Here is a 15714-nt window from a genome sequence, read left to right as displayed (position 1 = left end):
AAGAAACTCACCCACTACTATGCATGTGCTATGACACTACTTCCAAGTACCAAGAATAAAACTGGCTCCTGATTGTAACCTTCCTGAAATAAAAATGAATTCAGTGAATTATTAGAATCTAACAGTAGCAGATGTATCTACCCACTTGAATCTATAAAAGAATACTATTTACTAGAAACAGTTTTTTTCAACTTAATCAAAAAATTCAGAAAGTAGAAACAAATATACAGAAAGCCTGGAATTTTAGACAGAGGAAGTCTAGATTATATTTCTTAGCATTGTTAAGAACTATAGGAGACTAGAAGACCAACTAAGAGTGTTCCAGATTATTTTTTTTTGAAGTTTGAAGAGGTGAATTACCATGACTTAGATGTATCAAAAGGCACAAAGGAATATGTAAATTCCAAACTACCTCTTTTCTACTAGTTTTCAATTTCATCTGACAAGTCTGTTTTTAGGAAGATATAAATTAGTGGCTACTACCACATAGTCATATTGGTACATATGCACACACATGTAACTTTGTTTAAAATGTATGTACTATGCATGCAAAGACAAATTCACAGAATATATCAAAGTTAAATATTGAACTTGACATTTTTGGTAGCCTTAAAAAACTGGTTGGCCCATAAATACTGATTATGCTAGTTTTGCATGAGTAATTTTCAGTTCTAATAATAGGTGGTATAGTACGGAATCTTGTGCAGAGCCTGATAGTGCCCCAGAGAGACTAGATTATCTAGTAGAATATGTCATGGAATGGCATCTAAAGGAAAGATCAGGAGATCCCTGGAGTTTTCTTCACTCAAAAATTGCCTTTAAAAAGCTATCAGTAAGGATGATATGTAAACATTACTTAATATATGATCTCACAATGTATTTCTCCAAAATCATTACACAGTCTAGCGAAAAATACAGAAATTATCAGACAGTTAATTTACAAAGTACATTACAGTCTTTTGACCTTAGGAAAATAAATTATGATGAAAAAAATGATATCCAAGGATTTCACAAAAGTGTTCCTAATTACTCTTAAACCTCCGACAGAGGTAGCTATGGGAAGAGTCTTAACTGGCCTGGACGCCCAAGAACTCTTAGATACTAAATGAGTCCCCTGACACATATACAGCAGAGACCTGGTCTGGCCTCAGTGAGAGAAGATGCACCTAACTCTCAAGGGTCTTGAGTCCCCAGGGAGTGAGGAAGTTTGTTGAGTAAGGGGTAGGAAGGTGGGGACATCCTCTTGGAGATGGGGGAAAGAGGTATGGGACTGGGAGCAGTCAGGAGGGGTGGGAGTGGGCAGTGATGATGAAGACTGGACTGTAAAAACAAATTAAAAAATTTTTAAAAAGAAAGAATAGAAGTAAATTCTTAAGAAATTATTGTTTAAAGATTCATAATTATGTTTTCCTGTTTTTGTTAACTATTCTAATTCAACAATATTATCATGTTTCCAAATTGCTCTTAGAAAATCAATACAAATGAGTCATGATGCTGAATCATAAACCAAAACATAAAGCTGTTTGTTTTATTCTCATCCTTATTTGTAGAGAGCATTATTGGGGTGCCATGCTACCTGGTAGGAACTTGACATTGACCAAGGTGAAGTTCCTCTCCCAGTCTTTGAGCAGGAACTCCTGTGTTAGCCATAATCCCCTCCACCTATTGTGGAGTGCTCAAACCAAGATGAAGCCTATTGTTCTTCAAGGACTTGCAGTTTCCTGAGAAACACTAGCCACCTGCTGGAGCAACTAAACTGGTTCTGTGGAGATGTTTCCAGCATTTGGGGGAAGGGTTTACCTCTGCCTAGATATTTGGAGTCCTCTATTAAACCTTGAGATCTTGAGCAGCAGTGTTGTCTTGGTCTTGCTCTTTTTTTGCTGCCTTCCCATACATCCCTGGCTTCCCTTCCAGGTAACCTGTTCAATGTAACTGAGGACAATTACTCTTATTCATATAAACACACATACATTCAGCTATCAAGGTTTATAAAGGTGGTACAGGGAGGTAGCCTAACCACCCAGGAGTGCAGGTAGGCCTGCCTGCACAGGTGGAACCACCCCTGCTGCTCAGAGGATCATGCCCAGAACCCTCTGGTGGAAGCCCTCTGGCTTGTCTCTCTGGCTTGGGCCCATCCTCTGACACAGCACACCACACCCAAGTGGCACAGAGAAGTAGCTAACAATTCAGTAGTGCAGAAAGGCCAGACAGCACAGGTAGGATGACCCCTGCTGCTCAGAGGAAACAGCTTAAAACACTGAGGATACAAGAGCCTAGGAGCAGCCTGGGACAGGAATCTTCCTATTTCTGCCTGCACCCAGAGTTGATAAGGGCCACAAAGCTACTTACCTAAATATAACCACAAGAGAGCTGGTCTTGAAGGAGTACCTACATATCTGTACACACAGAGAGAACAGATCTCCTAGGAGCACAGACGCAGAAGCTTGCAGGATAGATCAGCCACAGTCAGAGACTACAATACCAGCTAACACAAGAGATAACCAGATGGCAAAAGGCAAACACAAGAACATTACCAAGAGAAACCAAGGCAACATTGCACCATCTGAACCAAGTTCTCCCACAACAGCAAGTCCTGGATACCCTAGCATACCAAAAAACAAAATCTGGATTTAAAATCACATCTCTTTGTCCAGGATCAAGTGGCCATAGGTGTGTGGGTTCATTTCTGGATCTTCAATCCTGTTCCATTGATCCTCCTGCCTGTCACTGTACCAATACCATGGAGTTTTTAACACTATTGCTCTGTAGTATTGCTTGAGGTCAGGGATACTGATTCCCCCAGATTTCCTTTTGTTGCTGAGAATAGTTTTAGCTATCCTGGGCCTTTTGTTGTTCCAGATGAATTTGATAATTGCTCTTTCTAACTCTGTGAAGAATTGAGTTGGGATTTTGATGGGTATTGCATTGAATCTGTATAGTGCTTTAGGCAAAATGGCCATTTTAACTATATTGATTCTACCGATCCATGAGCATGGGAGGTTTTCCCATTTTTTGAGGTCTTCTTCCATTTCCTTCTTCAGAGTCTTGAAGTTTTGTCATACAGATCTTTCACAGGTTTGGTAAGAGTCACCCCAAGATACTTTATACTGTTTGTGGCTATTGTGAAGGGGGTCATTTCCCTAATTTCTTTCTCAGCCTGCTTATCCTTTGAGTACAGGAAGGCCACTGATTTGCTTGAGTTGATTTTATAACCTGCCACTTTGCTGAAGTTGTTTATCAGCTGTAGGAGCTCTCTAGTGGAGTTCTTTGGGTCACTTAGGTAGACGATCATGTCGTCTGCAAATAATGATAGTTTGACTTCTTCCTTTCCAATTTGTATCCCTTTGACCTGCACCTATGGCCACTTGATCCTCGACAAAGAGGCTGAAAACATCCAATGGAAAAAAGATAGCCTTTTCAACAAATGGTGCTGGTTCAACTGGAGGTCAGCATGCAGAAGAATGCAAATTGATCCATCCTTGTCTCCTTGTACTAAGCTCAAATCCAAATGGATCAAGGACCTCCACATAAAGCCAGACACTCTGAAGCTAATAGAAAAGAAACTGGGGAAGACCCTTGAGGACATCGGTACAGGGAGAAAGTTTCTGAACAGAACACCAATAGAGTATGCTCTAAGAGCAAGAATTGACAAATGGGACCTCATAAGGTTACAGAGTTTCTGTAAGGCAAAGGACACCATCAAGAGGACAGATCGGCAACCAACAAATTGGGAAAAGATCTTCACCAATCCTACATCAGATAGAGGGCTAATATCCAATATATATAAAGAACTCAAGAAGTTAGACTCCAGAAAACCGAACAACCCTATTAAAAAATGGGGTACAGAGTTAAACAAAGAATTCTCACCTGAAGAACTTCGGATGGCAGAGAAGCATCTTAAAAAATGCTCAACTTCATTAGTCATTAGAGAAATGCAAATCAAAACAACCCTAAGATTTCATCTTACACCAGTCAGAATGGCTAACATTAAAAATTCAGGAGACAGCAGGTGTTGGAGAGGATGTGGAGAAAGAGGAACTCTCCTCCACTGCTGGTGGGGTTGCAAATTGGTACAACCACTCTGGAAACCAGTCTGGCGGTTCCTCCGAAAACTGGGCACCTCACTTCCAGAAAATCCTGCTATACCACTCCTGGGCATATATCCAGAGGATTCCCCACCATGTAATAAGGATACATGCTCTACTATGTTCATAACAGCCCTATTTATAATTGCAGGATGCTGGAAAGAACCCAGGTATCCCTCAACAGAAGAGTGGATGCAAAAAATGTGGTATATCTACACAATGGAGTACTATTCAGCCATTAGAAACAATGAATTCATGAAATTCTTAGGCAAATGGATGGAGTTAGAGAACATCATACTAAGTGAGGTAACCCAGACTCAAAAGGTGAATCATGGTATGCACTCACTAATAAGTGGTTATTAACCTCGAAAACTGGAATACCCAAAACATAATCCACACATCAAATGAGATACAAGAAGAAAGGAGGAGTGGCCCCTGGTTCTGGAAAGACTCAGTGAAACAGTATTCGGCAAAACCAGAACGGGGAAGTGGGAAGGGGTGGGAGGGAGGACAGGGGAAGAGAAGGGGGCTTACGGGACTTTCAGGGAGTGGGGGGGGCTAGAAAAGGGGAAATCATTTGAAATGTAAATAAATTATATCAAATAAAAAAAATACTAAAAAAAAAAAAAATCACATCTCATGATGCTGACAGAGGATTCCAAGAAGGATATAAATGGCTCCCTTAAAGAAGTACAGGAGGACATGAGTCAACAGGTAGAAACCCTTAAAATGGAAACACAAAAATTGCTTTAAGACATACAGGAGAGGGCAGTGGTGGCACACACCTTTAATCCCAGCACTTGGGAGGCAGAGGCAGGCGGATTTCTGAGTTTGAGGCCAGCCTGGTCTACAGAGTGAGTTTCAGGGCAGCCAGGGGTACACAGGAAAACCCTGTCTCGATAAACCAAAAAAAAAAAAAAAAAAAAGAAAAGAAAAGAAAATAAATTAATAAATAAATACAGGAGAACATGGGCCAACAGGTAGAAGCCCATAAAGAGGAAATGCAAAAATCACATAAATTCAGGAGAACATGGGACAAAAGGCAGAAGCCCTTAAAGAGGAAACACAAAAATCCCTTAAAGAATTACAGGAAAACACAAACAAACAAGTGAAGGAACTGAACAAAAACATGCAGGATCTAAAAATGGAAGTAGAAATCACAAAGGGAGAAGACTCTGGAGGTAGAAAACCTTGGAAAGAAATCAAGAGTAATAAATGCAAACATCAACAACAGAATACAAGAGATAGAAGAAAGAATCTCAAGTGCTGAGGATACCATAGAAAGCATTGATTCAACAGTCAAAGAAAATGCAAATGCAAAAAAATGTAACCCAAAACATCCAGGAAATCTAGGATACAATGAGAAGACCAAACCTAAGGATTATAGGCATAGAAGAGAGTAAAGATTTTCAACTTAAAGGGCCAGCAAATATCTTCAACAAAATTAAGGAAGAAAACTTCCCTAACCTAAAAAGAATGCCCATGAACATACAAGAAGCCTACAGAACTCCAAACAGACTGGACCAGAACAAAAATACTTCCCATCACATAATAACCAAAACACCAAATGTACTAAACAAAGAAAGAATATTAAAGGCAGTAAGAGAAAAAAGGCCAAGTAACATATAAAGGAAGACATATCAGAATTACACTATACTTCTCACCAGAGACCATGAAAGCTAGAAGATCCTGGGCAGATTTCATACAGACTCTAAGGGAACTCAAATGCCCGTCCAGACAACTGTACCCTGTAAAGCTCTCAATCACCATAGATGGAGAAACCAAGATATTCCACAATCAAGCCAAATTTACACAATATCTTTCCACAAATACAGCCCTACAAAGGATAATAGATGGAAAATGCCAATGTAAGGAGGGCAACTACACCCTAGAAAGAGCAAGATAGTAACCATCTTTCAACAAACCCAAAAGAAGATAAGCACTCAAACATAAAAATAACATCAAAAGTTACAGGCAGATATAAGATCAAACTAATCCCATGCCATCTATCAGATCACTATGGAGTAAGGGTGGTCTTCAATAGCAGAAAAAGCAACAGAAAGCCCACATACACATGGAAGCTGAACAATGTTCTACTCAATGATACCTTGGTCAAGGAAGAAATAAGGGAAGAAATCACAGACTTTTTAGAATTTAATGAAAATGAAGGTACAACATACCCAAATCTATGGGACACAATGGAAGTAGTGCTAAGAGGAAAACTCATAGCTCTGAGTGCCTCCAAAATGAAGCTGAAGAAAGCATATACTAGCAGCTTAACAACACACCTAAAAGCTCTAGAACAGAAAGAAGCTAATACACCCAAGAGGAGAAGAAGGCAGGAAATCATCAAACTCAGGGCTGAAATCAACCAAACCAGAAGCTGGTTCTTTGAGAAACAAAGAGAACCATACAAAGAATCAACAAAACCAGGAGCTGGTTCTTTGAGAAAATCAACAAGATAGATAGATAAACCCTTAGCCATACTAACCAGAGTGCACAGAGAAATTATCCAAATTAATAAAATCAGAAATGAAAAGGCAGAAATAACAAGAGCAGAGGAAATTTAATATATATATATATATATATATATATATATATATATATATATATATATATCAGATCCTACTACAAAAATCTATACTATACTCAACACAACTGAAAAATCTGGATGAAACTGTCAATTTCCAAGACAGATACCAAATACAAAAGTTATATCAGGATCAGATAGTCCATCTAAACAATCCAATAACCTCTAAAGAAATAGAAGCATTTATTGAAATTCTCCCAAGCAAAATAAGCACAGGACAAGATGGTTTTAGTGCAGAATTCTATCAGACCTTCAAAGAAAACCTAACACTTCAAACTATTCCACAAAATAGAAACAGAAAGAATACTACCCAACTCATTCTATGAATCCACAATTACTCTGATAGTAAAACCACACAAAGATCCAACAAAGAAAGAGAACTTCAGAACAATTTCCCTTATGACTATCGATTCAAAAATACTCAATAAAATTCTTGCCAACCAAATCCAAGAATACATCAAAACGATCATTCACCATGATCAAGTAGGCTTCATCCCAGGGATGCAGGGATGGTTCAGTATATGGAAATCCATAAATGTAAATCTACTACATAAACAAACTCAAAGAAAAGAACCACATGGTCATTTCATTAGATGCTGAAAAAGCACTTAACAAAATTCAGCAACCTTTCATGTTAAATGTCTTGGAAAGATCAGGAATGCAATGCCCATACCTAAACATAGCAAAAGCAATATACAGAAAACCAGAAATCCACATCAAACTAAATGGGGAGAAATTTAAAGCAATCTGACTAAAATCAGGGACTAGACAAGGCTGACCCCTCTCTCCATATCTATTCAATATAGAGTTTGTGGTTTTAACTATAGCAATTAGACAACATAAGGAGGTCAAAGGGATACAAATTGGAAAGGAAGAAGTCAAAGTATCACTATTTGCAGATTATATTATAATATACTTAAGCGACCCAAAAACCTCCACCAGAGAAGTCCTACAGATGATAAGCATCTTAAGCAATGTGGCCAGATATCTAATTAACTCAAACAAATCATTAGCCTTCCTATATTATCCTTTATTAAAGGATAAAGAGGCTGAGAAAGAAATTAGGGAAATGATACCCTTCACAATAGTCACAAACAATATAAAGTATCTTGGTGTGACTCTAATCAAACAAGTGTAAGATCTGTATGACAAGAACTTCAAGTCTCTGAAGAAAGAAATCGAAGAAGACCTCAGAAGATGGAAAGATCTCCCATGCTTGTGGATTGGCAGGGTTAATATAGTAAAAATGGTCATCTTGCCAAAAGCCATCTATAGATTCAATGTAACCCCCTTCAAAATTCCAACTCAATTTTTTATAGAGTTAGAAAGAGCAATTCTCAAATTCTTCTGGAATAACAAAAAACCCAGGATAGCTAAAACTATGCTCAACACTAAAAGCACTTCTGGGGGAATCAGTATCCCAGACCTCAAGCACTATGACATAGCAATAGTGTTAAGAACTGCATGGTATTGGTACAGTGACAGGCAGGTAGATCAGTGGAATAGATTTGAAGACCAGGAAATGAACTCATACACCTATGGTCACTTGATCTTTGACAAAGGAACTAAAACCATCCAGTGGAAAAAAGATAGCCTTTTTAACAAATGATGCTGGTTCAATTGGCAGCTAGCATGCAGAAGAATGCGAATTGGTTCATTCTTATCTCCGTGAACTAAGCTCAAGTCCAAGTGGATCAAGGACCTCCACATAAAACCAGACACACTGAAACTAATAGAAAAGAAACTGGAGAAGACCCCTGAGAACATGGGCACAGAGAAAAATTTCCTGAACTGAATACCAATAGCTTATGCTCTGAGATCAAGAACTGACAAATCTGAGACCATAAAATTACAAAGATTCTGTAAGGCAATGGGCACTGTCAGTAGGACAAAATGGCAACCAACAGATGGCTTATGGAATCTTTACCAGCTCTATATCTGACAGAGGACTAATATCCAATTTATACAGAGAACTCAAAAAGTTATTCACTAGAGAACCAAATAACCCTATTGAAAATGGAGTACTGAGGTAAACAAAGAATTTTCACCTGAGGAATAACAAATGGCTGATAAGCACCTAAAGAAATGTTCAACATCCTTAGTCATCAGGGTAATGAAAATCAAAACAACCCTGAGATTTCATCTCACATCAGTAGGAGACAGCAAGTGCTGGCGAAAATGTGGAGAAAGAGGAACACTCCTGAACAACCAGTCTGGAAATCAGTTTGGAGGTTCCTCAGAAAACTGGGCGTAATACTACTGGAGGACCCCGTTACACCACTCCTGGGCATATACCCAGAGGATTCCCCAGCACGTTATAAGGACACATGCTCCACTATGTTCATAACAGCCCTATTTATAATAACCATAGGCTGGAAAGAAAACAGATGTCCCTCAGCAGAGAAATGGATACAGAAAATGTGCTATATTTACATAATGGAATACTACTAAGCTATTAAAAACAATGAATTAATGAAATTCTTAGGAAAATTGGTGGAGCTGAAAAATATCATCCTGAGTGAGATAACCCATTTACAAAAGAACACACATGGTGTTCACTCACTGATAAGTGGATGTTAACCCAAAAGCTTGGAATACCCAAGACACATTTCACATGTCAAATGATGCCCAAGATGAGGAAGAACAAAGTATGGATACTCTGGTCCTTAGAAGGGAACAAAATGCTCACAGAAGGAGAAGCAGAGACAAAGTGTGGAGCAGCATCTGAGGGAAAGACCATCCAGTGTCTACCCCACCTAGGAATTCATCCAAGATACAGTTACAAAACCCAGATACTTATTATTGATGACCACAGTGCCTGCTGAGTGGAGCTAGACATAGCTGTCACCTGGGAGGCTCTGCTAGTGCATGACAAATACAGAAGGGGACACTCTCAGCCAGCCATTGAACTGAGCACATGGTCCCCAATGTAGGAGCTAGACAAAGGACCCAAGGAGCTGAAGGGGGTTGCAACACCATTGGGAGGAACAACATGAGCCACCCAGTACACCAAGAGCTCACAGGGTCAAAACCATCAACCAAAGAGTACACATGGAGTTACCCATGGCTCCAGACACATATGCAGCAGAGGATGTCCTTGTTAGACATCAAAGCAAGGAGAGGTTCTTGGTCCTGAAAAGGCTCAATACCACAGTGTAGGGGAATACCAGGACAGGGAAGAGGGAGATAGTTGAATGGGGAATAGGGGGGTGGGAGATGGCTTATGGAATTTCGGGTGGGGGACCAGGAAAGTGGACAACATTTGAAATGTAAACAATATATCTAACAAAAAAAGGTTTATAAAATGGTACAATTACTGTCAAGCAGTAAAGAGCAGATTGCAGATGTATCAAGAGGAAGACATGTATGCATATGTGTCATCAGTGATTCATAAAGGAAGTTGTTTCAAATATGTCCACAAAGTATTTTATTGTTCTCATATCCCAATCCAGTCTTCAGTGATATCTGAAAAACTAGATCAGTAAGAAAAAAGAAAAAAAAAAAAGAAAGAAAAACACAATGTTACTCAAGAGACTACATATAGACAATTCTCACTGTTTTCCTTTAATTATTTTATTAAGTTTAAATAATTAGTGTTCATTTCTTTTTTATACATTAATAAAAACTATGTCAGATACTCAGTGTGGATTTAGTTACTTAAGATTTGTTTAAAACAGATGAAACAAAGCATCTTATTCATTATTGCTTAATTCTATCTTTCTCATGTACTTTGAAAATTTAAGCTTGTTAATATAAGATAAAATGGAAAAATTCATAATTTTCTTCTGCAATGTTATGATTCTCTTGAGTAAAGTATATTTGACTTAACTCGGGTTTTACATATTACATAATGTTCATATATGTACATGATATATATTTTAATTTGATACCACTAATGATAAATATTAACATCAATAACACCTACAATGAAACCCATAAAGGAAATTTTGATTTTTCATTCCTTCAAAAATTTAATGTTTAATGGAGAACTAGCATAAACCCTGACCATTTTAACCCCATCTCTTGCAGACTAGAATTTCATATCAGTGTTACAAGTGATGTTAGCCCATCAGGTTAAGTAATAATATGTCAGTGAACAGTGAACAAAATGTCCAAACAACCCATATGATGTTAACAAGAGAACAGAATAAACTGCCATTGAAAGACTTCTAAGATATTCTGCTGTACTTCTTTATAACAATTCAATATTATTTGTTTGATAGGATACTTTCAACTGTGTTACAAATAGATATAATGTATAAGGCAATGTGTTCTAATTCATAGAAGAAAAATAGTAGTAATTTTACTTGAATACAGATAATTCAGAGATCTACTGGGTAAAATACATCAAAGAAGCAGATGATATTTTATTTTGCAACATGACATTTAGACATTTTATTGGTGAGTTATAGATGTATAAATGTGGGAAGAAGGTTTAATTCAGAAAAGGATGACTATTTTGCTTATCCTTTATGGATAAGCAAACTAGCAGGTCAAATGAAACACAGCAGCATTAGAAAGCGTTGGGCTTGCAAAGTTTTGTGCTAATTAGTACATTTCTGACTAAAGAAATGATAAATCCATAAATTCATTAGATACTGTCTCCTTATAGGCCACATAAAACATAGAGAAATTTTCTGTGTTATACAGGCAAATATTATATTAGTTAAGTTTTAGAAAATCAGAGATGTAACAAAATTATTATGTTAATTTTAATTAAATGATAATTAAAACATAAAATGCAATGATAATGAAAACATAAAAATTAAATGAAAGAGGTTCTTATAAGCCAGGTTTGATCACATTCATCCATAATGTGCTATTTGAGCTCTAAACAGTGAAACTATATTAAATTTGCCTTATACTCTGCCATAAACATCAAGTCTCAGGTGATAATTTTTCTCATATATAAATGATATTTACTTGGTGACATTTAATTTTAATGCATTACTTAATTTCTTATAGTAAATAGCAAGTGGATATTAAAAATCAGACAGTAAACCAAAGGCAACAATAGAAACCAGTCGATTGGAAGTAGCACTTAAATTACTGAATTAAAGGACTAAACTGAGGGCTAGCCTCACTATGTCTACCAGATTAGCTTTTCTTTATCTTTGAGATGTTCATATTGACCATATGAACACACACACACATACACACACACACACATATATATACCATCATTGATTTTGCTTTGCTCTTCAAAGTAATACATATTGTAGCTAAATAACTTTAAGCACACTCAGTGTGAATTGATTTGATTGTGTCAACCAGATTGTCTTAAAATAAAGTTGGGTTATAAATATTAATGTAGGTATCACACTGTCTTTCTAGGACCCAGATATTAGTGAGAGGAATCCTATGACTACTTCTTTCCTCAAACAAATGAAATCATTAGAAAAAATAGAAAGAAAGATAGAGAAAAAATAGAAAGTAAATAGGTAAATAGGAGTTATGATCCTCAGTTCTGGTAGTAGCTATCTTCTGCTAGAAGACTTCTTGGCACATTGCCTCAGATGGACTTCTGGTTCTGACTAAATTATCCCCAGTTCCTACAACACTGACATGACCAGGTTCATTCTTCCTTCAAGATTAAATTGTCTAGATTCACCAGGTTCACTGTAGACTAAATATAGAGCTAGCTCCCCATTGGAGATACTCACTGTTTGCTCATTTGTCTGTTTTCAATTCCAACATCTATAGTCTAGGATCTAATGGTTCACTGTAGGCTTAATGTAATTCTAGCTTCCCATTGGAAATACTCCCTAACTGTTTGCTTGCTTGCTTGTTTTAAGTGTCAAAGCAATTAAGATGTGCTACTCATTTTAAATTAGATATTACTTATATAAAACAATAGCTGATAGTTTTATTCTCTTATACATGATAGATATCCTTGCTCATAAAAAGAACGAAACAAAACCCATTATTGTTTTACATTGATCTATTGAAATTTTTAAGCAAAATCACACTGGAAGTGTCCCATAAATTCAGAATGATTATAGATTGTATTCCAAATGTATAAAATCTGATTTAAAGAACTATGTATTCAAGAGGATTACGTTGAATTTTAATTTGCATCATTTATTACATGCTCTATAAACAGTATCAAATTGTGGTTCCATCACAAGAAGTTAAAAATTATATTAAATTTATGATTTTATGCAATGAATACATTATTGGTTTTTATATTTCAACTATAATTATAGAAAGAATAATGAAGTGAAGTGCTATATTGAGTAATTTAAAAATAGATCTCATGCATATATCTCCTTATGGTAGTTTTGGTACTTATTTTCCTTCTAATCAGTGTCTTTTATGTTAAAAAATATAGTATTGTGTTAATATACCCATAACTATAAAGTATGTTCCATTTATATTCTTTTTAAATTTTGCTGTATGTGCTCATCTTTAGTTTTTACCTGATCTTATTGCTCAGTTTATTGCCTTTATTCTCATCTCTAATGCTCACACTCCTATAATCATAATATAACAATGGTTTTGGTTACTTCTACATCATGCCCTCATTCTTTTTTTTTTTTCTTTTTTTTCAATATTGATATTTTTTTTTGGATTTTATTTTTTTTATTCGATATAATTTATTTACATTTCAAATGATTTCCCCTTTTCTAGCCCCCCCACTCCCAGATAGTCCCGTAAGCCCCCTTCTCTTCCCCTGTCCTCCCTCCCACCCCTTCCCACTTCCCCGTTCTGGTTTTGCCCAATACTGTTTCACTGAGTCTGTCCAGAAACAGGGGCCACTCCTCCTTTCTTCTTGCATCTCATTTGATGTGTGGATTAGGTTTTGGGTATTCCAGTTTTCTAGGTTAATAACCACTTATTAGTGAGTGCATACCATGATTCACCTTTTGAGTCTGGGTTACCTCACTTAGTATGATGTTCTCTAGCTCCATCCATTTGCCTAAGAATTTCATGAATTCATTGTTTCTAATGGCTGAATAGTACTCCATTGTGTAGATATACCACATTTTTTGCATCCACTCTTCTGTTGAGGGACACCTGGGTTCTTTCCAGCATCTGGCAATTATAAATAGGGCTGCTATGAACATAGTAGACCATGTATCCTTATTACATGGTGGGGAATGCTCTGGATATATGCCCAGGAGTGGTATAGCAGGATCTTCTGGAAGTGAGGTGCCCAGTTTTCGGAGGAACCGCCAGACTGATTTCCAGAGTGGTTGTACCAATTTGCAACCCCACCAGCAATGGAGGAGTGTTCCTCTTTCTCCACACCCTCTCCAACACCTGCTGTCTCCTGAATTTTTAACCTTAGCCATTCTGACTGGTGTAAGATGAAATCTTAGGGTTGTTTTGATTTGCATTTCCCTAATGACTAATGAAGTTGAGCATTTTTTAAGATGCTTCTCCGCCATCCGAAGTTCTTCAGGTGAGAATTCTTTGTTTAACTCTGTACCCCATTTTTTAATAGGGTTGTTCGGTTTTCTGGAGTCTAACTTCTTGAGTTATTTATATATATTGAACATTAGCCCTCTATCTGATGTAGGATTGGTGAAGATCTTTTCCCAATTTGTTGGTTGCCGATCTGTCCTCTTGATGGTGTCCTTTGCCTTACAGAAACTCTGTAACCTTATGAGGTCCCATTTGTCAATTCTTGCTCTTAGAGCATACGCTATTGGTGTTCTGTTCAGAAACTTTCTCCCTGTACTGATGTCCTCAAGGGTCTTCCCCAGTTTCTTTTCTATTAGCTTCAGAGTATCTGGCTTTATGTGGAGGTCCTTGATCCATTTGGATTTGATCTTAGTACAAGGAGACAGGGATGGATCAATTCGCATTCTTCTGCATGCTGTCCTCCAGTTGAACCAGCACAATTTGTTGAAAAGGCTATCTTTTTTCCATTGGATGTTTTCAGCCTCTTTGTCGAGGATCAAGTGGCCATAGGTCTGTGGGTTCATTTCTGGATCTTCAATCCTGTTCCATTGATCCTCCTGCCTGTGACTGTACCAATACCATGCAGTTTTTAACACTATTGCTCTGTAGTATTGCTTGAGGTCAGGGATACTGATTCCCCCAGATTTTCTTTTGTTGCTGAGAATAGTTTTAGCTATCCTGGGTTTTTTGTTGTACCAGATGAATTTGATAATTGCTCTTTCTAACTCTGTGAAGAATTGAGTTGGGATTTTGATGGGTATTGCATTGAATCTGTATAGTGTTTTAGGCAAAATGGCCATTTTAACTATACTGATTCTACCGATCCATGAGCATGGGAGTTTTTCCCATTTTTTGAGGTCTTCTTCCATTTCCTTCTTCAGAGTCTTGAAGTTCTTGTCATACAGATCTTTCACATGTTTGGTAAGAGTCACCCCAAGATACTTTATACTGTTTGTGGCTATTGTGAAGGGGGTCATTTCCCTAATTTCTTTCTCAGCCTGCTTATCCTTTGAGTATAGGAAGGCCACTGATTTGCTGGAGTTGATTTTATAACCTGCCACTTTGCTGAAGTTGTTTATCAGCTGTAGGAGCTCTCTAGTGGAGTTCTTTGGGTCACTTAGGTAGACTATCATTTTGTCTGCAAATAATGATAGTTTGACTTCTTCCTTTCCAATTTGTATCCCTTTGACCTCCTTATGTTGTCGAATTGCCCGAGCTAGTACCTCAAGTACAATATTGAAAAGATAAGGAGAAAGGGGGCAGCCTTGTCTGGTCCCTGATTTCAGTGGGATTGCTTCAAGTTTCTCTCCATTTAGTTTGATGCTGGCTACCGGTTTGCTATATATTGCTTTTACTATGTTTAGGTATGGGCCTTGAATTCCTGTTCTCTCCAAGACTTTAAGCATGAAGGGATGCTGAATTTTGTCAAATGCTTTTTCAGCATCCAGTGTAATGACCATGTGGTTTTGTTCTTTGAGTTTGTTTATGTAGTGGATTGTATTGATGGATTTCCGTATATTGAACCAACCCTGCATTCCCGGGATAAAGCCTACTTGATCATGGTGGATGATCGTTTTGATGTGTTCTTGGATTCGGTTGGCAAGAATTTTATTGAGTATTTTTGCATCGATG

The sequence above is a fragment of the Apodemus sylvaticus genome, chromosome X, assembly GCF_947179515.1.
Source record: "Apodemus sylvaticus chromosome X, mApoSyl1.1, whole genome shotgun sequence".
Taxonomy (NCBI): Eukaryota; Metazoa; Chordata; class Mammalia; order Rodentia; family Muridae; genus Apodemus; species Apodemus sylvaticus.
Note: the sequence above shows the minus strand (reverse complement) of the source record.